Genomic DNA, 24556 nt, shown 5'->3' on the forward strand with positions numbered 1-24556 from the left:
AGGATGTATTGAATAAGAAACTGCCCCACTAAGATAAAGGCTGACAGCTGCAAGTTAAAACACACAATGGAGAGCCAAATAAGGTAAAACAAAAACAAGAGTTAGGGGCCAGAAAGTTAGAGTAGGGGGAGAAGTAAACAGAGGAGGAGACTGTAGCAACCATAGGATAGGTTAGTGTCATAATACGTTATAACCAATAATGTAAAATAAAGGCGTGGACAAATGGATTTGTATTGTATAAACATGAACTGAATATGTTGATCGGTGTGCCTGCTTGTAGGACACCCGATCTTGCAAGAACGTTAAATAAACTTACTTCTTCAGAGTTTGACTTGGTGTAAATTATTATTAAGTGGGCTACGTTTCTCACAATTGGGGGCTCGTCCGGGATCTCTTCATCATTGCCGGGACCGCGGCCGACGACAGACGAGAAGAGGCGTCCCGTTAATTTAAAAACGGTCTCGTTTCTCTCGTTGGTAGCGGACCCGAGTAATTGACTGAAAACGATCCTAGGGAAGTCACTCTGAACGAGTATTTAGTGCGGCAGGTACACATGTGAAGTCAGGCAACTCCGTGCACGGACCAAGGTAAGAAAAACGACTTTTAAGTATTATCTTGGTGACTTATGGTTAACTGTAGGATAAGACCTTCTAAGTACCAAATGTCCTTCAGGAGTGAATTTTACAGTCCTGCAGTATAAGACCCTTCAGCTAGGAGGTGAGTACTGTATGGTATAAGACCCTTCAGTTAGGAGGTGAATACCGTAAGGTATAAGACCCTTCAGCTCGGAGGTGAATACCGTAGGGTACAAGACCCTTCAGTTAGGAGGTGAATACTGTCGGGTATACGACCCTTCAGTTAGGAGGTGAATACCGTAAGGTATAAGACCCTTCAGCTAGGAGGTGAATACCGTAGGGTACAAGACCCTTCAGTTAACCATGGGAAATAAATCGTCTAAAAAGGAAGACGATGGGAGACAAGGAAAGTCTGCCGGCAACATCCCTCCAGAAAGTCCATTGGGACGGATGTTGGAGTATTGGGATTTAGAGTCAAAAACCAAGGAGAAAAAGACCCAAATATGATCTAAGGACAGCAAGAAGGACCACCCCTAAACCCGACGATAACGACGACGATAGAGACAGAGAGTCTCCTAAGACAATGATGCCCTTGAGAGAGGTACCAATAGGAAATAATGAAATTGGATTTGTTAGTGCACCATTAATGTCAGGAGAGGTAAGAGTGTTTAAAAAGGAAATGAAAGTCCTCGTAGAAGACCCCTGAAAATTTGGGAAAGAGAAAACCCTCCCGGGGTAGGGGGAAACGAACCAGCTGAACAAAAATACCCTAATCAAGACCCGCAGTGGCAGAACAATAATATCGGCCATAGGGGCCAGATGAAAGACCTTAGAAATCTGATAGTAAAAGGCATTGTTGTAAACAAGTAGTTGAAGCCCCTGCAAAACTTATGCCTTTACAGAGTTACCGCAGGCCCCTCTTATGGCACAAGCAGGCGACGTATTGAGTGCGACTCCTCTGGGTGTTGAAGGCTGGTTCTAGACAAATAGAGACCATTAAAGGCACCTCGGTGGGATCAAGGGATTGATTTTTAAAAATGTTTTGAAGAATCAAAAGGGGGGACTGTGAGAACAGAATTTAGATTTTAGAATTTTTAAGAACAGAATTACATGGGAACGTTTAAGATGAAACAATTAATCAGTCATGTATTGCTAACAAGCTAGCTGACTTCATAACTTCAGGGCTGCAGAGGCAACTTGACCTTGCAGCTGGTACAGCGAGAGAGAGAGAGAGAGTGAGACATTGTACTTCAACATCACTCTTCTTATCACCCAGACATGACAATCCCAGGGAAAGGCGAGAATGAAAAACATACCGACCAGGCTAATACACGCCCCCTTGTTAGAGGGTGGCTCAGCCTACCCTGAAACAATTAATCAGTCATGTACTGCTAACAAGCTAGCTTCAGTGCTGTAGGGAGGGACAGCTTATCAGAAATGACTTCATAACTTCAGGGCTGCAGAGGCAACTTGGCCTTGCAGCTGGTACAGCGAGAGAGAGAGAGAGAGACATTGTATTTCAACAGCACTCTTGTTATCACCCAGACATGACAATCCTAGGGAAAAGTTAGAATGAAAAACATACCGACCAGGCGAATACACACCCCCTTGTTAGAGGGTGGCTCAGCCTACCCTTCTGATTCAGCAGTGGCTGAGTTTTTTATATTTGCTTTTATCTAATACTGTTTAAATGTTATTTGAGCAAATAGATCCATATAATCCTAGTGAATATATATAATCATATATAAGTTGATCAGTAGAGAGAGAAGGTTATCATAGAATGATAAAAGGGGGGAATGTGGAAGTGAGCAGAAAGGCATGGCACAATGCTTAATGGGAAATATAGCCAAGTTAGGAATAGTAGCTTTGCTGAGCTTTGATTTTAAGTGGCAGAAACCACAATGAAATAGCTAAAAGGGATGGCCAGAGTGTGTGCAAGCTGTGGCAGCCACAGCACTTCAGACCAAGGAAGCCATTTTACCTCGAAGCTATAACAAGAAATAGTTAGGGGATTGGGAATCCAATGGGACTTCCATACCCCTTGGCACCCTCCCTCTTCAGGGCGGGTGGAAAGAATGAATCAGACCTTAAAGAAACACCTGTCCAAACTGATACTTGAAACAAGGTTACCCTGGACAAAATGTTTACCTACAGCGATACTCAGAATTCGGACAGCCCCTAGAAAAGATGTGGGACTGTCCCCCTATGAAATGCTATTCGGATTACCCTATATGGGAACCAGGGGCAAGATGCCAACCTTAGAAACTAAAGATTCGTTTCTAAAGAACTATATACTGGCGTTGTCTTCCTCATTGTCATTCCTCAGGAAGCAAGGCCTGTTAGCACAGACACCACCTCTCGAATTTGCAGTGCACAAGATCCAACCAGGAGATTGGGTTCTGGTGAAATCGTGGAAAGAGACTAAACTACAACTGAACTGGGAAAGACCATACCAGACTCTCCTAACCACTGAAACAGCCATAAGAACGGCAGAAAGAGGTTGGACCCACTACACAAGAATCAAGGGGCCGGTACAAACCCCGGCCGAGGAAGGAACTTGGACAACCGAATTAACAGAAGAACCATTGAAAATAAAGCTAAAAAGATTTTGAGTAACAAACTTTTTTTTAATATAACGGCGCGAGCGCGGAAATACTGTCTGTAATATTGTGTGCCTTCTTTCTTTCTTTTCAAAAGTAGCCAGGAAATAAAATGGGTTGGATGTTTTTGTATTACCCACTTCCAATTAGACAACAAGGTGTTTGGAGTAACAGTTAGAGAAGGGAAAAAGAAAGGTGAATTAAAATGTTGTTTTCAGGTAACAATAGATAAGACTGGTAAACCAGCTAACAAACTAAAGGGGACCTCTCATAACGATCCTAACATAGTAAAAATAATAGAGGTAAAAGACTTGAGAAAGACAATTGAGATAGAAACCGGTTACGGGGACACAAATGCCTGGGTAGAATGGATAAAATATACTGTAAAAAGTTTGAACAAAAACAATTGCTATGCTTGTGCATCTGGTAGACCGATAGCTCAAGTAGTACCTTTCCCGCTGGGGTGGGAGCGTGACCGAAAGGGCATGGAATGCATGTTAGCCCAATATCAGGATAAGACGGCTTGGGGTATTCAAACTTGCATATCCTTGTCAATAATGTTCCCTCCCCTAGAGAAAGAAGATTCAAGGACTCCCCCTTCATTTTTAGCCACCAGTGTGAATCACACATCATGCGTATGTCGACACGGTGCGGAGCTAACCAGCAATATGGGAGAGTTGAAGTCATGCATAGAGACTGTGGACGTAACTGGAAGAGTCAGCGGAGGGAACTACTCATCATTGAATGTTCCCAGAGCGGATTTATGGTGGTATTGCGGAGGAAAAATCCTGAGACAGACCCTACCCTCCCAGTGGAAGGGGACGTGTGCAATTGTTCAATTGGCAATACCATTCACCTTGGCATTTGAGAAACAAAAGATAATAACGAGGGAAAGGGGTAAAAGGGAAGCGATAGCGAACTCTTTTGACGACCAGGTATACATGGATTTCATAGGGGTCCCAAGAGGGGTACCTGATGAATTCAAGGCCCGAAACCAAATAACCGCCGGTTTCGAGTCTTTGTTTTGGTGGGTCACTATTAACAAAAATGCAGATTGGATAAATTATATTTATTACAACCAACAAAGATTTATAAATTATACTAGAGATGCGGTAAAAGGTATAGCTGAACAATTAGACGCCACTAGTAGAATGGCTTGGGAAAATCGACTGGCTCTAGATATGATCTTAGCAGAAAAAGGAGGTGTGTGTATAATGTTAGGAGGGAAATGTTGCACACTTATCCCAAATAACACAGCACCCGATGGTTCAATCACCCGAGCACTGCAAGGGTTAACAAATTTAGCAGAGGAGATGGCCGAAAATTCAGGAGCAGACACTTCCCTGACGGGGTGGCTTGAATCCTGGTTTGGAAAATGGAAAGGCATGATAATCTCGGTTTTTACCTCCCTGATCATGGTTGTCGGAATACTAATAGCCATCGGGTGTTGTATTATTCCTTGTGTAAGAGGGCTGACACAGCGATTGATTGAGACAGCTTTGACGAAGCAGATGTCAATACAAAGAGGCCAGGAAGAGAGTATGTACCTGTTAGGTAATGACAAAGTGGATAGTATCAACGGAAATACAGACATTGAAAAGGCGGCTGAAATAATGCTCAGAGGATTTGAGAGGACATATGAGAAACCTCCGCAGTATGTAGAAAACAACAAGGATTAAGTAAAAGAAAAGGGGGAATTGTGAGAATAAGAAATACTGAAATGTTGTTTCTACAGCTTGTGGAAAATTACCAAGAAGTCATTTGTACACAACATAATGAAATCACTGAAAAAGGGAACTGATAAGGGTATGTAAGTTGAGACCTTAAGACAGTACATCACTGACAAAGACAACTGATAAGGGTATGTAAGTGGAGACCTTAAGACAGTACATCACTGAAAAAGAGAACTGATAAGGGTATGTAAGTACAGACCTTGGGACAGTACATCACTTAAAAATTGTGCTTAGGCAGATAAAAGAGAAACAGCAAGAGTTATAACAAAGGATGTAGTGAATAAGAAACTGCCCCACTAAGATAAAGGCTGACAGCTGCAAGTTAAAACACACAATGGAGAGCCAAATAAGGTAAAACAAAAACAAGAGTTAGGGGCTAGAAAGTTAGAGTAGGGGGAGAAGGAAACAGAGGAGGAGACTGTAGCAACCATAGGATAGGTTAGTGTCATAATACGTTATAACAAATAATGTAAAATAAAGGCGTGGACAAATGGATTTGTATTGTATAAACATGAACTGAATATGTTGATCGGTGTGCCTGCTTGTAGGACACCCGATCTTGCAAGAACGTTAAATAAACTTACTTCTTCAGAGTTTGACTTGGTGTAAATTATTATTAAGTGGGCTACGTTTCTCACAATTCTGAAGGGATAGTTCCCTCCACGACACCTTGGTCCACTCCTCCATTATCCCTGACACCTCGTCCCCTTCCCAAGGCATCTTCTCATGCAATCGCAGGAGATATAATACCTACCCTTTTCCCTCCTCTGCTCATTATTGAAAGCCCAAACACTCCTTTCAGGTGAAGCAGCGATTTACTTGTACTTCTTTCAATTTAGTGTACTGTATTCGCTGCTCACATTGCAGTCTCCTCCAAGCTGGGGAGACCAAACGCAGATTATGTCGAACACCTCTGCTCAGTCCGAAAGCATGACCCCGAGCTTCTGGTTCCTTGCCGTTTCAACACTCCTCCCTGCTCTCATGTCAACATTTCTGTCTTGGGCCTGTTCCAGTGTTCCAGTGATCATCTCCATGGAAAGATCAATCTTACACGCTAGCTCAAATGTTGGATTTTGTATGTTAAGTATCTTTTCTCATCCAAAGATTACACGATCAATCATTCACCACTCTGTCTTCTCCTGAACTTCGAGTTCAAATTTGTTTGTGAAGTTGAGTGACACGTTAAGACAGCACAGTCTTTGTCTTTGTGAAGGAAGTGATTTCGGAATGGCTGTTTGAAACTGCCCCTCCTTGCACAGAAATGCTCAAATCACCCACAATTTCTTTGTGAGAAATTTGTTCACAATTGCATTCGACATGGAAACCGCCTCAACATTAATCACACTGAAGGAAAGTGTGACTGTGTTGTTTGTTTCAGAGTGTTGGTGCTGTTATGTGTCGCTTTTAACCAAGACTGGGACACAACGCAAGGTTGATCCAAGGTTGGCATATATTATCATTCAGGAGCAAGAAAAATCAAAAGGAACCTAACAAGAAAACCCAGTCTCCAGATGTGAGAATCTGTAGATCTGCTTTCGGAAAGTGAATCAGAGCAGAATGAAGGGTGAACTGTCCGACTGCCCAGAAGAGATGAAGACACAGCTCAGTCAGCACGTTCCCCTGGTTTATGATGCTGGAACATTTCTCACACAGAAATTATTCAACCCGATGACAAACGTGCTTACAGCCGATAATTTATTAAGATAATTTTTTTTTGAGCGACAACACAAACAGCTACTCGACAATGTGGAAAATTGCCCAGGTGTGTCCTGTCCATAAAAGAAAAGCAGGACAAATCCAATCTGACCAATTACCGCCCCATCAGTCTACTATCAATCATCAGCAAAGTGATAGAAGATGTCATCAACAGTGATATCAATCACCACGCATTTAGCAATAATCTGCTCATCGATGCTCAGTTTAGGTTCCGCCAGGGCCTCTCAGATCCAGGCAAACATTTGGAAGCTGGAGTATAATGTGGGAAAATGTGAGGTTATTCACTTTGGTAGTAAGAACAGATAAATTAAATATTATTTAAATTGCGAGAGACTACAGAATGCTGCGGTATAGAAGGATCTGGGTGTCTTCGTACATGAATCATAAAAAGCTAGCATGCAGCTAGAGCAAATAATTAGGAAGGCAAATGGAATGTTACCCTTTATTACAAAGGGGAATGGAGTATAAAAGGAGAGAAGTCTTGCTACAAATGTACAGGGTGTTGGTGAAACCACACCTGGAGTACTGTGCACAGTTTTGGTCTCCTTATTTAAGGATGGATATACTTGCATTGGAGGCAATTCAGAGAAAGAGGTGGGCAACTGTCTCTTCCTCACCACAGCCACCTCGAGGGCATTGTGCGGAGGGGGTTAGACTTCGGGCGTGCAGGAAGGATCTGATGGGGAGGGCTCTTCTCACTACCAGCCAAGTTTCATCTTGGTGCTTGTTTGAAAGTTCTGGTGATGAGGCATTCCGCCAAATGACTTTGGAAGTTTGCTCGGGGAACCATCCGACTGGATCCACCATCTCCTTTTCCTGTCGGGCCTTGAGGACATTCCGTGCAGACCACTCCCTGAAGGATTGGTGGTCAAAGATATTTTTCCACAGAAACTTTCCCACGAAGGATAGGTGGTACGGCACGGTCCAACTGGATGGAGCATTCCGCGGCAATGTGACCAGGCCCATCCTTCACAACGCTGGGGACAGATAGAACCTCAGCACGTAGTGACACTTGGAGATTGTGCACTGGGAATCTGCGCACAGCTTGATGCAGCCGCACACGAAGGTAGTCATCAGGATGAGGGCGACGTTGGGTACATTTTTCCCGCCCTTATCCAGGGGTTTGAACATCGTGTCCCTCCAGACCTGGTCCATTTTGGAACCCCATATGAAGCGGAAAATGGCTCGGGTGATCGCCACAGCGCAGGAGTGACGTATGGGCCAGACCTGCACCACGTACAGCAACGTGAGCGCCTCGCACCTGATCACCAGGTTCTTACCCACAATGGAGAGAGATCGCTGCTCCCACATGCTCAGCTTATGGTGTATCCTGGCTACTCGCTACTTCCAGGTTTTGGTGCACGCCCCGGCACTTCCGAACCATATCCCCAGCACCGTCAGGTAGTCTGACCTGATGGTGAAGGGGACAAAGGATCGGTCAGCCCAGTTCCCAAAGAACATGGACTCGCACTTGCCGTGGTTAACTTTGGCTCCCGAGGTGAGTTCGAACTGGTCGCAGATGCTGATCAGTCTGCGAACGGACAGCAGATCCGAGCAAAAGACGGCGACGTCATCCAGGTACAGGGAAGTTTTAACCTGAGTGACTCCACTGCCTCGGATTGTAACCCGCCCCTTCTGCTTGCATCCTTCCTAATAGACTCAGCAAAGGATTCAATAAAGCAAACAAACAAGACAGAGGAGAGAGGACTGCCCTGTCTGTCTTTGCAAAGCAGGTGTAGAAAAAGATGCAGTGGTTTTTATTGCGGTTCATCCCAAGCAGCTGTGTAACACAGGGGTCTGTGCTCCACAGGCTGTTCTCAGAGATGCACACCGAGAGAAACATCAACTGCTGCTGAAGGACTATCAAGTCGGTGAAAGACGCCCTTTGGTCTGCCCGAAACTTGCTGGTCTTCCAGCGCAAAGAGTTGTCCACGACCTAATGTTGCAGACAGGCACATTCCAAGGTCCAAGACTACGTGCTGAGGGACGCACTACAGCTTGGGGCAGCCGCTGCAAAGGTTCACTGGGGAAGACCACTGTGTAAGGTACCACCACCAAGGTGAAGTGAGGGACTGGATCCATGGAAATCCCCTCGGGCTGCATCCAGAAAATATTTCTCCGCCTCCAGGCTCACTTCTTTGACCAGGAGTCCTCCTCCCGACCAGCAGACCCATTCTCCCACCTCCAGCATTCTCCCTCTACTTGGACCCCCCCCCCCACACCCCGGCCACTTACCCACTCTTGATCTCTTCATTGAAAACTGTCGGCTGGACATTTGTCATCTCAATTTCTTTGCCCCCCTCACTCACTCTAACCTGTCCCCCTCTGATCTTGAGGCACTCCGTTCTCTCAGGTCTAACCCCGACATGGTGATCAACCCTGCAGACAAGGGTGGTGCTGTTGTTGTATGGCGTACCGACCTCTACCTTGCAGCGGCTCAGTGCCAACTCACAGACACTTCTTCCTATCTCCCACTGGACCATGACCCCATCACCGAACATCAAGCCATCGTCCAAAGGACTGTCACTGACCTCATCTCCTCTGGAGATCTTCCCTCTACAGCTTCCAACCTCATAGTCCCGCAACCCCGGACAGCCCGCTTCTACCTCCTTCCCACAATCCACAAACGGGTACGTCCCGGCAGACCCATTGTGTCAGCCTGCTCCTGCCCCACTGAACTTATTTCTTCCTATCTTGAATCTATCTTTTCTCCGCTGGTCCAGTCTCTTCCCAACTGCATCCGTGACTCTTCTGACGCCTTACGTCATTTTGACAATTTCCAGTTTCCTGGTCCCAACCGCCTCCTCTTCACTATGGACGTCCAATCGCGCTGCACCTCCATCCCCCGCCAGGATGGTTTGAGGGCTCTCCGCTTCTTCCTGGAACAGAGGCCCAACCAGTCCCCATCCACCACCACCCTCCTCCGCCTGGCTGAACTTGTTCTAACATTGAACAACTTCTCCTTCAACTCCACGCACTTCAAGTAAAAGGTGTCGCTATGGGTACCCGCATGGGTCCTAGTTATGCCTTTCTTTTTGTGGGATATGTCGAGCATTCTTTGTTCCAGCCCTACTCAGGCCCCCTCCCCCAACTCTTTTTCCGGTACATTGATGACTGTATCGGTGCCATTTCCTGCTCCCGCCCCGAACTGGAAAACTTTATCAACTTTGCTTCCAATTTCCACTCTTCTCTCACCCAAACGTGGTCCATCTCTGACACTTCCCTTCCCTTCCTCGACTTCTCTGTCTCCATCTCTGGGGATAGGTTGTCTCCCAATATCCATTATAAGCCCACCGGCTCCCACAGCTACCTCGACTACACTTCTTAACACACTACCTCCTGTGAGGACTCCATTCCATTCTCCCAGTTTCTCCGTCTTCGACGCATCTGCTCTGATGATGCTACCTTCCATGACGGTGCTTCTGGTATGACCTCCTTTTTCCTCAACCGAGGAATCCTCCCCACTGTTGTTGACAGGGCCCTCAACCGTGTCCTGCCCATTTCCCGTACTTCTGCCCTCAACCCTTCCCCTCCCTCCCAGAACCGTGACAGGGTTCCCCTTGTCCTCACTTTCCACCCCATCAGCCTCCATATCCAAAGGATCATCCTCTGCCATTTTCGCCACCTCCAGCGTGATGCCACTGCCAAACGCATCTTCCCCTCCCTTCCCCTGTCAGCATTCCGAAGGGATCGTTCCCTCCGCGACAACCTGGTCCACTCCTCCATTACCCCCACCACCTCGTCCCCCTCCCATGGCACCTTCCCCTGCAATCGCAGGAGGTGTAATACCTGCCCATTTACCTCCTCTCTCCTCACTATCCCCGGCCCCAAATACTCCTTTCAGGTGAAGCAGCGATTTACCTGTACTTCTTTCGATGTAGTATACTGTATTCGCTGCTCACAATGTGGTCTCCTCCATACTGGGGAGACCAAGCGCAGACTGGGTGACCGTTTTGCGGAACACCTCCGCTCGGTCTGCAAGCAGGACCCTGAGCTTCCGGATTCTTGCCATTTCAACACTCCCCCCTGCTCTCATGCTCACATCTCTGTCCTGGAATTGCTGCAGTGTTCCAGTGAACATCAACGCAAGCTCGAGGAACAGCATCTCATCTATCGATTAGGCACACTACAGCCTGCCGGACTGAACATTGAGTTCAATAATTTCAGAGCATGACAGCCCCCCATTTTACTTTCATTTTTAGTTGTTTTTTCTTTTTTCTTCTTTTTTGCTTTTTTACATTTTTTACAACCTTTTATATTGCTGACCTTTTGGTCAGCTATGTGGCCTTGTCCAACCTGGACCTTCTCCTTTGTTATCTCTTGCCCCACCCCCACCTCACTTGCTTATAACCTGTGACATTTTTAATATTTGTCAGTTTCGAAGAAGGGTCAGTGACCCGAAACGTTAACTCTGCTTCTCTTTCCACAGATGCTGCCAGATTTGCTGAGTGGTTCCAGTATTTCTTGTTTTTATTCCAGAAAATATTTGTTTGCTGCAATAAGTACATGGCAGGTAAAATGAAATGGAAGGGTTGTGAGGCAATTCACTCCTGTACTGAAGGAAACTGATCTCCTTTGCAATCTTTGTATTGTTGACTTGGTGCTGTTTTTGAACTGTTTTGTAATGTATCTTTTTATAGTTTTTTTAACGAATAAAGTATATGTTGGAAATTTAAAAAAAAGTTCAGAGAAGGTTCACTGGATTTATTCCTGTGATGAAGGGGTTGTCTTGTGAGGAGGATTGAGCAGGTTGGACCTATACTGATTGGAGTTTAGAAACATGAGAGGTGATCGTATTGAGACATATAAGATTCTGAAGGGTCTTGACAGGGTAGATGCTGAGAGGATGTTTCCCCTCGTGGTGGAATCTAGAACTAGGGGACACAGTTTCAGAATTAGGGATTTTCCATTTAAGAAGGAAATGAGGAGGAATTTCTTCTCTCAGACAGTTGTTCATCTTTGGATTTTTATCTACAAGGAAGTCAAGGGTTATGGGGGGCAGGCAAGAAAGTGGGGTTGATGCCATGATCAGATCAGCCATGATCCTATTGAATGCCGGAGAAGGCTCGAGGGACCAAATGGCCTCCTGCTGCTACTATTTCTGTTCTTGTGATCTCATTGCAGCTTGTTCCAAATAGAGACAAAAGAGTGGAATTCCAGAGGAGAGGTGAGAGTAATTACCCTTGAGTGAGTGTGGCATCAAGGATCCCTAGCAAAATTGAAATCAATGGGAATCAGGGAAAAATTGTCCACTTGTTGGAGTCATACCTAGCACAAAACAAGATGATTATGGTTGGTGGAGGCCGATCATCTCAATCCAGGACATTGCCTCAGGAGTTTCTCAGGGTAGTGTCCTAGGCTCAACCATCCTCAGCTCTTTCATTAATGAGTTTCCCCTCAACTTAAGTCAGAAGTGGGAATGTTAGGTGATGATTCACAACTCCTCAGATACTGAAGCAGTCCATGTCCGCAAGCAGCGAGACCTGAACAACATTCAGGCTTGAGCTGATAAGTGACAAGCGACTTGGTTGCCACAAAAATGCTACGCAGTGAACATCTCCAATGAGAGAGAATCAAACCATCTACCTTTTAATACTCAGCAGCATTATCATCACTGAATCCCTCACCAACAACATCTTGGGGGTTATCATTGATTATAAACTAAACTGGACCAGTCACATCTATGCTGCAGCTTTTAGCGTAGGTCAGAAATTGGGAATTCTGCAGCAAGTATCTCACCTCCTGACATGCCAAAGCCTTTCCATTGTCTACAAGGCACAAGTCAGGAGTGTGATGGAATACTCTCCACTTTTCTGGATAGCTGCAGCTCCAAAAACACATAAAAAGCTCAATACCACCCAGGACAAAGCAGTCCTCTTCATCGGTACCTCACCCACCACCTTAAACATTCACTCCCTCCACCACCAGAGCACAGTGGCAGCAGTGTGTACCACCTACAAGATGCACTGCAGTAACTCGCTAAGTAACGTTCGACAGCACCATCCAAACCCGTGATCACTACCTCGAAGGACAAGGGCAGCAGATGCATGGGAACACCACCACCTGCAGGTTCACCTCCAAGTCACTCACCATCATGACTTGGAACTATATCACCATTTCTTCACTGTTGTTGGGTCAAAATCCTGGAACTCCCTCTGCAATAGCACTGTGGGTGTTCCTACACCACATTGACTGCAGCAGTTCAAGAAGGCAGCTCCCCACCACATTCTCAAGGGCAATTCGGGATGGACAATAAATGCCAGCCTTGCCAGCGATACTCACACCCAAGAATAAATAAAAAACACATCATTCTCCACAGATTCCCCACAATCCAGGCTTGGACATTTACTTCAGGAGCACAGAGCTTTATATAACTACAACGTGATTTCCAATCTTCAGATTCCATTCCCCTTTCACATTATTTTCTACCAGTCCGTTAGTGTTTAGTGATTCAGCACGTGGGTCTCTGCTTCTCCAGTTTCTAACATCTCACCACTTATAAAAAACACTCTGATCTATCTTTCGTAGGTACTAGATGACCCCACATTTTAAACTCCATCTGCCAAAACATTGCTCACTCACTTAATCTATCAAGAAGATTTGAAAATAAATTTCTTGCCAAAGGATAATGTTCTGCTTCTGCTCCCTCGCCGTTTGCTTTTCCCGTTAGTCTTTCATTTGGTGTAAATCCAGAGAAAGTAAAGATGGAAGGAAGGAGGGAGGGAAAAATCTTCCTCCTTTTCGTGATCCCTATTTGATCTTCATTCCAGTCGAATTTGGGTGAAGAATTCCGATTGTCTGTCTCAATTTTAATAAAGTATAAACAATTCTGGAATCACCAGCGATATACTGATAAGAACATGTTTCCAGGCCAACTTTCCACAAAAGCTCCCCCACAACAATGTACTAGACACTACATACACTAACGACAAAATTGGGATCCGAACCCACACATGCAAAGCAAAATGCATTAGCACGCCACCGTTTTAACCTCTCGACCACCTTGTCAGCTGTTTGGACAGTACAGATCCTGGCTGTGCAGCCAGATGTGCAATGATGGAAATGCAGCTTCTGTAAGTAAATGAAATTTCCATCACATCAGGTCATGGCCTGTTGGGAATGGAGCGGTGTGAAACATTTCCAGACCATGTCCAACACGTTTCAACTCAGTGTGAAAACCCACCACTGAAAGACTGGAACATACAATCATTTCATCACATCATGATTAACATCACTCAGACACCTGAACCATGAGGTCACTGACGAAGTCATGATGACTTCTAATTTCTCATGAAATGACAACTGAACTAACTGACTGGAAGAATTGCTTTAATTCCATATGATCAGAGAGGCACAGCCTCAGACCGACTTGGCAGATGAATATTGATTGAATAATTTCTGTGTGAGGAATGTTCCAGCATCATAAACCAGGGGAACGTGCTGACTGAGCTGTGTCTTCATCTCTTCTGGGCAGTCGGACAGTTCACCCTTCATTCTGCTCTGATTCACTTTCCCAAAGCGGATCTACAGATTCTCAAATCTTGCGACTGGGTTTTCTTATTTTGTTCCATTTGATTTTTCTTGCTCCTGAATGATAATATATTCTAAACCTCGGATCAACCCTCCCCTTTGCGTCGTGTTATAGTCTTGGTTAAAAGAGACACAAAATGACACAAACACTCTGAAACATGCAACACGGTCACACTTTCCTTCAGTGAGATTAATGTTGATCTGTTTTCCAGGTTAAATGCAACTGCAAACACATTGCTCTCAAAGAAATTGTACGGGATTGAGTTGCCGTTGAAATATTAGCACTGGACATCTGTACGAGCAGGAACAGCCATTTCAAACTCACATCCTTCACAAAGGCAACATCTGAGCTGTTTTCTTTTGTGAATGAAATTCATAAGAAAAGTTAAAGTTCACAAGAAAATGGATGTAAATGATTGATAGCTAAACTTTTGAAGCCATGATATGAATCCATGATTTTCTGATTATTAGACAAACACTCGAACCAATTAAGCTGCTGAGCCAGATCACAAGTGCTGTGACAACTAAGGGCAGAGGAGGGCACTCTTTATTCTCATCCCACTTCTCCACAGGTCACAACATCTATGTGAACTTTTCCCACATACAGATACAGTCAATCATATACTCTATTTTTCCCAGAATAGAAGACACTGACCAGGTTTCTTTAATGAACAACAAAATTATCCATTTATTGTCGAACAAGTTTTAACTAGTCATGAAGTAAAGCATAAACACACAGGTGGAAATTTTAAAAGTTCCTTTTTCACCTTGAACAACTTTTAAAGTCCTTTTTTTTATCTTCGAGCCACACGCACACACACACACCGGATAGCTGAAACAATTAAAGGGATTTTTTTTTAAATTCAGCACTCTGTTACAGACAAAAAAAACCTCTTGGGCTGTTTATTTGCTCATTTTTGAAGAAATCATCAGATGAGATATGTTGCTCCAAAACTGGAATACAGTCTAACTTCCGAGTATACGCAGACAGGTCACTAGGGTATTTTAGATCCGTTCTTTTCAGAAGGCATTGAGAATTAATTTTAGCAGGCCTTCTTCAAAGACATGCGACAAGATGAATTAACTCAGTGGACTTCTCAGGGTCTTTTAAAGATTTTCTGGAAAACAAACTGGGTTGTGGTCTTCTCTCCTTCCTTGACGATTCTTCAGGTTAACTTTATCAGCTGCTCACTCCAGCAGGTAAAACACACTTAATGCTACAACCAAAGGTTGTGAGTTTTCTGCTGTCTTAGGTTTGCGCTGCTGCTGCCAAGGTTGCCCAATCAAGGGGCATGACTGACTTCACTAACCATATTTCTCCCGGTTACCAGGGTTTCTGTTCTATATTTAACTTGAATCATGTGACAACCAGTAAACATAGTTGCCAAATTGGCTCTTTTGGTTCTCTCTTGAAAAAGAACTGGTCCTACATTTATTCAGTTTGATTATGACTTCTTCAAAAAATATTTTAACAGAAGAAACAGAATCCCTTCCATAACATCATGTACTTTCCCTGAGCTACAGGTTATTGCAAGTCTCTCTGGCTGTGTTTATTTTAGGTGATTTTGTACTCAGGTTCTTTTGGAATCCATGTGTTTGCAGATCTTTATGAGTGAGAGATGTGGTAATATGCTTAAAAGATTTCCCTGTAAATTATTCGTATCTCCATCTTTCCCCGAACTTTGTACAAACACATTAATATGGGAATCACACACATCAGGCCGTCAAACCTGTCTGCTAAACATTGAAAGGTGGCAGTGTTTATTGTGACGGGGTTCCATTTATGAAGACACATATTGATGATTCACACATGTAAAAATTTGTATATTATGTTCATGACATAATGAAATAAATAAACATTTCATTGCACTTGCCATGCTTGTTGAACATTTTCTCTGCTGATGCCCCTTGAATATATTAGAGAACATGGTGACGAGGTTGAGATAAAAATCTGTAAATATAGGCAGCAAACAGCAGCAGGGACTGCAGTGAACAGGATTTACGTGACATATTTGTGCTTATATTGGTGGGTGAAATAAGATACTAAACACACAATATCCTACATTTGAGCTCGCGTAAAAGATTGCTCTGTCTATGGAGATAGCATCAAAGAATGCTCAGGAATTTTGTCCTATGCCAGTGATCGTAACACACTTCAGGGGAACTTAAAAAAAATGGTAAAATGGGCTTTCACAGAACAGATGAAATTTTACACAGAGAAGTGTGAAGTGATACAATTTGGAAGGAAGAATGCCATATAAATGAAACGTTACAATTCTAAACTGGGTGCAGGAGCAGAGAGACAATGTACACCAATGTTAGAAGGATTGAAAAGGTAGCTAAGAGCAAACAGGACACTTGGCTTTATTAATAGAGGCATAGAGTGAAAGCATATAAGTTATGCTAAACCTTTATAAAATACTGGGAATGAATGGCCTCCACCTGTACCTCTACAGAAAGCTTCCATTCCAGGTTTACACACACTCGTCAGGATCACGCTCCACAGATTCTGCCCTCCAGGCTCAGACACCCACTTCAGGATCACTCTCCACAGATCCCGCCATTCCAGGTTCGGACACCCACTTCAGGATCACTCTCCATTGATCCCAGCACTATGGGCTCGGAGACCCTCTTCAGAGATCCTAAATCTCCAGACACGGACATGCTTTGAGGACCACTCTCCACAGATTCTGCCCTCCAGGCTCAGACATCCTCTTCAGAATCACTCTCCATACATCCCGCCACTCCACGCACGGATATCTCCCTCAGGATCAGATCAAAGAATGTTGCTTGTCACATATCAGCTCAAGCCTGAATGTTGTTCAGGTCTTGCTGCTTGCAGGTACAGATTGCTTCAGTATCTGATGAGTTGTGAATTATCAGCGAACATTCCCACTTCTGACTTTTGTTGAAGAGAAAGCCATCAATGAAACAGCTGAGGATGATTGGGCCTTGGACACTGCCCTGAGAAACTAGGTATCCAGTCATGAAAGGTGGAGGACAATTAAATAACGAACCAGATGAGGAGGCTCCAAAAACATCCCTATCCTCAATGTTGGTGGAGCCGAGCACGTCAGTGCAAAAGATGAAGCTGAAGCATTTGAAACCATCTCCAGTCAGAAATTGCTCAGTGGATGATTCATCTCGGCCTCTTGAGGTCCCCAGTATCACAGCTTCCAGTTTTCAGCCAATTTGCTTCACTCCACATAATGGCAAGAAATAGCTGAAGGCACTCGATACAGCAAAGACTATGGGCCCGAACAACATTCCGGCTCTAGTGTAAATCTGAGTTCTTTTTGGCTTCAGTCTGGTTCATTAAATATACTGAGTCGGATGTGTAGGTAAAATCAATTACTTTATTTGCGCATTTAGCCGGCTGACTTCCTCTAATGCAACGACACTGACTCCACCCAGAGTCTGTCTGCTCCACTAGAGTAAGTAAAGTTTTTTGATACAGGTACTACTGTTTATACATTAAGATTCATGCTATACCCCCTTGTTTAACCAATCAGTGCGATACAATTCGACTTCACCCACGTGGTGAAATGCAGTACATCTGTTACTGAGGTTCCAATACACTCCATTTTCAATACATACTTGTTACTAATAAAATATTGTTTTGTACCAGCAAGATAAAACAAAGCGGACAAGCAAGCTAATTAGCAAGAGCATAGGAGTCATCAATAATCATTCTAGTCTCACTCCCTACATGGATCATGAGTCTGTCTCTACCTTGTGACAAGTAATTGCGGCGCTTCCTGCTATCTCTGTTAGGTGTACATTCCTGAGTGTTTCATGCAGTCTGCAGCTACATCAAGTAGTGGCAGTTCGCGAAGATAAGAGGGGCCGAGCACTCCTTATCACTCACACAGGGATGGACATCATTTGATTCACAGGAGTCCATTTTTTCCAAACCACAGGGAGTCACACAATCAGGCCATAAAGAACAGATGTCTTTGCAATTACCAGTGTCGGCTAGTCTTTACAGTCTCATACGCTCTGCCTTTACTTTTAACTATTTCATTGTGGTTTCTGCCACTTAAAATCAAAGCTCAGCAAAGCTACTATTCCTAACTTGGCTATATTTCCCATTAAGCATAGTGCCATGCCTTTCTGCTCACTTCCACACTAGTACTGAAGACTTGTGCTCCAGAACTAGCTGCGCCCTCAGCCAAGCTGTTCCAGTAGAGCTACAACACGGGCATCTACTTGACAATGTGCAAAGTTGCCCAAGTGTGCCCTCTCCACAAAAAAAATGCAAGACAAATCCAATCTGACCAATTGCCACCCCATCAGTCTACTATCAAGCATCAGCAAAGTGATGGAAGATGTCACCAACAGTGCTATCAAGCACCACACACTTAGCAATAATCTGCTCATCGATGCTCAATTTAGGTTCTGCCAGGGTCTCTCAACTCCAGGAAATAATTTGGCAGATAGAGTATAATGTGGGAAAATGTGATGTTATCCACTTTGGTAGGAAGAATAGAAAAGGAAAATATTATTTAAATTGTGAGAGATTACAGAATGCTGCGGTGTAGAAGGATCTGGGTGTCCTCGTACATGAATCACAAAAAGTTACCATGCAGGTACAGCAAATAATTAGGAAGGCAAATGGAATGTTACCCTTTATTGCAAGGGGGATGGAGTATAAAAGTAGAGAAGTCTTGCTACAAATGTACATGGTGCTGGTGAAACCACACCTAGAGTACTGTGTACAGTTTTGGTCTCCTTATTTAAGGAGTGATATACTTGCATTGGAGGCAGTTCAGAGAAGGTTCATTTGATTAATTCCTGTGATGAAGGTGTTGTCTCATGAGGAAAGTTGAGCAGGTTGGACCGATACTCATTCGAGTTGAGAAAAATGAAAGGAGAACGTATTGAGACATATAAGATTCTGAGGGGGCTTGACAGGGTAGATGCTGAGAGGATGTTTCCTCTCGTGGTGGAATCTAGAACTAGGAGACACAGTTTCAGATTTAGGGCTTTTTCATTTAAGAAGGTATTTCTTCTCTCAGAGGGTCATTAATCTTTGGAATTCTTTAACGCAGAGAGCAGTGGAGGCTGGGTCATTGAATGTCTTCAAGATTTTTATCTACAAGAGAGCCAAGGGTTATGTGGGCAGGCAAGAAAGTGGGGTTGAGGTCATGATCAGGTCAGCCATGATCCTATTGAATGGCGGAGCAAGCTCGAGGGGCCTAATGGCCTACTCCTGCTATGAGTTCTTCCGATCTTCTGTTCTTATGATCTCATTGCAGCTTGGTCCAAACAGAGACGAAAGACTGGAATTCCAGAGGAGAGGTGAGGGTGATTGCCCTTGAGTGAGTGTGGCATCAAGGATCCCTCGCAAAATTGAAGTCAATGGGAATCAGGTGGAAAACCCTCCACTTGTTGAAGTCATACCTAGCACAAAACAAGATGTTGTGGTTAGTGGAGGCCAATCATCTCAGCCCAGGACATTGCCTCAGGAGTTTCTCAGGGTAGTGTCGTAGACCCAAACATCCCAGCTGTTTCATTGACGACTTTCTCTTCAACATAAGTCAGAAGTGGGAATGTTAGATGATGATTCACAACTCTTCAGATACTGAAGCAGTCTGTGCCTGCAAGCAGCAAGACCTGAGCAACATTCAGGCTTGAGCTGATAAGTGACAAGCAACCTTCTGGCCACACAAGTGCCAAGCAGTGAACATCTCCAATGAGAGCGAAAAAAAATCTACCTTTTGATATTCAGAAGCATTATCATCGTTAAATCCCCCACGGTCAACATCTTGACCAGAAACGTAACTAGACCAGTCACATCTATGCTGTGGCTATAAGCGCAGGTCAGAGATTACGAATTCTGCAGCAAGTATCTCACCTCCTGACACCCCCAAATCCTGTCCACCATCTACAAGGCACAAGTCAGGAGTGTGATGGAATACATCCCACTCAACAACACTCAAGAAGCTCAACACCATCCAGGACAAAGCAGCGCACTTGATCGGCACCTCACCCGCCACCTTAAACATTCAGTCCCTCCACAACCAGTAAACAGTGGCTGCAGTGTGTACCATCTCCATATGCACTGCAGCAACTCGCCAAGTATCCTTCAACAGCACCTTCCAAACTCGTGACCACTACCACCTCGAAGGACAAGGGCAGCAGATGCATGGGAACTCACTACCTGCAGGTTCCCCTCCAAGTCACTCACCATCTTGACTTGGAACGATATCGCCATTTCTTCACTGTTGTTGGGTCACAATCCTGGAACTCCCTCCCCAATAGCACTGTGGGTGTTCCTGCACCATATGGACTGCATCAGTTCAAGAAGGCAGCTCTCCACCACCTTCTCAACGGCAATAGGAATGGGTAATAAATGCTAGTCTTATCAGCGATACTCACACCCAAGAATGAATAAAAACCAAATCACTCTCCACAGATTACCCACAATCTGGGCTTGGACATATACTTCAGGAGCACAGAGCTTTATATCACTACAACATGAGTTCCAAACTTCAGATTCTGTTCACTTTTCACATTATTTTCTACCAGCTTTTATCAATTCAGTATTCGGGTCTCTGCTCCTCAACCGTTTCTAACATCTCACCTCTTACAAAAAAACGCTCTGATCTATCGTAGGTAGTAGATGACCCCTCATTTTAAACTCCATCTGCCAAAGCATTGCTCACTCACTTAATCTATCAAGAAGATTTGAAAATAAATTTCTTGCCAAAGGATAATTTTCTGCATCTGCTCCCTCGCCATTTGCTTTTCCCAATTGCCTTTCACTTGGTGCAAATCCAGAGAAAGTAATGATGGAAGGAAGGAGGGGAGGAAAAATCTTGCTCCGTTTCGTGATCCCTATTTGATATTCATTCCAGTGCAGTTTGGGTGAAGAATTCCAATTGTCTGTCTCAATTTTAATAAAGTATAACAAATTCTGGAATCACTGTCTGGACATTGACAAGAACAGGTTTCGAGGCTGACTTGACACATAAGCTCACCCAACATAAATAATACACGAAACAGCTCATAAACAAGCGACAAGGATGGGATTCGAACCCACGTATGCAAAGCACAATGGATTAGCAGTCCATCGCCTTAACCTCTCGGCCACCTTGTCAGTTGCAGCGATATAGCTGTCACCTTCAGCACAGCTTCTGGCTGTGCAGCCAGCTGTGGAATGATGGAAATATATCTTCTGTCAGGAAATGAAGTTGGGAATGGAGCAGTGTGAAACATTTCCAGACCATGTCCAACACGTTTCTACTCAGTGTGAAAACCCACCACGGAAAGACTGGAACATACAATCATTTCATCACATCATGATTAACATCACTCAGACACCTGAATCATTAGGTCACTGATGAAGTCATGATGACCGAATTTCTCATGAAATGAAAACTGAACTAACTGACTGGAAGAATTGCTTTAACCCCACATGATCAGCGAGCCACAGCATCAGGCCGACTTGTCGGGTGGTGTAAACAGATATCACTGCTTCTGATCTTCACCAGAACAGAGAGTGAGATGTAACATTGATCATCAAACAGACTGTGAGAGAATACAACAGAATAAAACACATGGAGAGACACTGTGGAATAACAAATAGATTTGATTGGAATGTTGAAATTTTGATTGGAATGGATAAAACACCAGAAACAGCAGATTAAATTGGCATTCTCATCATTATATTGATCTGGGACAGAAAAGAGAAACTGATGGAAAGAAGAGAAGAAGGAAGAAAAGAAAGGATGGAACTGTTCAATCTTTTCAGTTTTTTCACTCGCCCATCAAAGCTGATAAAAAAAAGTTGCAAATAACAGAGTATTTCACCAAAAAGGGAGATTAAATGTTGCTGAAACCTTGGATCGAAGGATGCCCCAAAAGATCACCTGTTTAACTGTCTCCTCACTAGGGGATTTCAATCAGTGAGCAATATTATTCTCTACTTTTTTTGTTAATTGGTCCCAGAACTGTCACTTGGAATTAATATCTGTGTTCCGACTCCTGAATAATAAAATTGTGAGTTTCTCGATATTTTCTGGACACAGTTCCTGCTGAAAGAACTAAGAACTCTTTTCTAATTTGCACAATACTCTAAACACACTCATCAAGCCTGCTAAGCTAGCATCCTTGGTGCTGCTCTCTCTTCTCCAAAACTTCATCTCATGTGACTGTTCTATCATCACTCTGACAGTGGGAGGGGTTGATCCCACTAACTTCAGCATTAACCCTTTACATCCTTATACCACACTGTCTGTCCAACAAAAATGGGTGGAGGGAACTTCCTTCATTTATCAAAACACCAACAGCAGCACAGTGGCGCAATGGTTAGCACCGCAGCACCGCAGCACCGCAGCCTCACAGCTCCAGCGACCAGGATTCAGTTCTGGGTACTGCCTGTGTGGAGTTTGCAAGTTCTCCCTATGTCTGTGTGGGTTTCCGCCGGGTGCTCTGGTTTCCTCCCACCTCCAAAAGACTTGCAGGTTGATAGGTAAATTGGCCATTGTAAATTGTCCCTAGTGTAGGTACGTGGTAGGAGAATGGTGGGGATGTGGTAGAGAATATGGGATTAATGTAGGATTAGTATAAATGGGTGGTTGCTGGTTGGCACAGACTCGGTGGGCCGAAGGGGCTATATCTCTAAATAAGAAAAGTAAAATAAAAGCTACCAGTCGTAAATCAACTCAAACCCATTAGAGAGATAGAGGGAGACTGTCAGAGAACTTCCTGCATCCAGTCCTGACCCTGTCACACTCAGCAGCTTCTCACCCAGACCCCACTCTCATCAACACTGAACATTGTTACCGAGACCCTTCAAATACTGTTTATAAAAGGGAGAAAAATTCAAACTTTATCACAGCTAGATTGAATAGAACAAAGTTTAATATCTTCTCGTCGTCACTCGGTAACCACATGAGACAGTCCATAAATCAGTAGCATAAATTATCATCTGGAAGAATGTTTGTCATTGGGTTGAATCATTTCTGTGTGAGGAATGTTCCAGCATCATAAACCAGGGGAACGTGTTGACTGAGCTGTGTCTTCATCTCTTCTGGACAGTTCACCCTTCATTCTGCTCTGATTCACTTTCCCAAAGCGGATCTACAGATTCTCAAATCCGGAGACTGGGTTTTCTTATTTTGTTCCTTTTGATTTTTCTTGCTCCTGAATGATAATATATTCCAACCTCGGATCAACCTTGCCCTGTCTCCCAGTCTTGGTTAAAAGCGACAAATAACGGCAACAACATTCTGAAACAAACAACACGGTCACATTCTGCTTCAGTGAGATTAATGCTGAGGCCGTTTCTGTGTCGAATGCGATTGTGAACAAATTTCTCTCAAGGAAATTGTGAGTGATCAAGTATTTGCACTGAATTTCTGTGCAAGAAGGGACAGTTTCAACCAGCCATTCCCAAATCACTTCCTTCACAAAGACAAAGACTGTGCTGTCTTAACGTGTGAATCAACTTCACAAACAAATTTGAACTCGAAGTTCAGGAGAAGACAGAGATGTGAATGATTGACAGTGTAATCTTTAAATCATAATTTTCCGTTTCTTCGTTGAAGTGAGGCTCAACCCTAAGCCACTAGAGATCGCGGAAAGCTACAGACTTGGATCCAGAAATCAGAAAAGTAGTGAAACAGTTGGTGAGTACATTGTGACACTGAAGAATTTATCACCACATTGCAACATTGGCACATTCTTAGACCGTACATTATGAGACAGATTTGTGCTTATGTTGGTGGATGAGGAAAGATACTAAACACACAAAATCCCAATTTGAGCTAGAGTGTAAGATTGCTCTTTCCACGGAGATAGCATCAAAGAATGCTCGTGAATTTCATCCTATGCCAGTGACAGTAACACACTTCAGAGGAACTTAAACACACTGGTAAAATGGGCTTTCACACAACAGATAAAATTTTACACAGAGACTTGTGAAGTGATACAGTTTGGGAGGAAGAATGAGACAATGTACACCAATCTTTTTTGATCAAGGTTTGAAAAGGTTGCTAAGAGCAAACAGGACACTTGGCTTTATTAATAGAGGCATAGAGTAAAAGCAAATAAGTTATGCTAAACCTTTATAAAACACTGGGGCTGAATGACCTACTCCTGTACCTCCACGGAAAGCTTCCACTCCAGGCTCGGACACCCTCTTCAGGATCACTCTCCATACATCCCGCCACTCCACACACGGATATCTCCCTCAGGATCAGATCACAGCTCCACAGTCCTGCCACATCCAGTCGTGAATGGTGGTGGATAATTAAATAACTAACAAGATGAGGAGGCTCCAAAAACATTCACATCCTCAATGATGGTGGTGCTGAGCAAGTCAGTGCAAAAGGACAAAACTGAATCATTTGCAACCATCTTCAGTCAGAAATATTAAGTGGATTTGATCTGTGCT

The 24556-nt window shown here is 43.9% G+C and overlaps 1 non-coding gene across 1 annotated transcript; it reads right to left on the reverse strand.

Annotated features, from left to right (window-relative positions):
* Positions 1-21174: 21174 nt before the first annotated feature.
* Positions 21175-21256, reverse strand: trnas-gcu (transfer RNA serine (anticodon GCU)). Its single transcript has one exon. It is a non-coding gene; the product is annotated as a tRNA-Ser (tRNA).
* Positions 21257-24556: the final 3300 nt, after the last annotated feature.

Source organism: Heterodontus francisci, unplaced genomic scaffold (assembly GCF_036365525.1).
Source record: "Heterodontus francisci isolate sHetFra1 unplaced genomic scaffold, sHetFra1.hap1 HAP1_SCAFFOLD_184, whole genome shotgun sequence".
Taxonomy (NCBI): Eukaryota; Metazoa; Chordata; class Chondrichthyes; order Heterodontiformes; family Heterodontidae; genus Heterodontus; species Heterodontus francisci.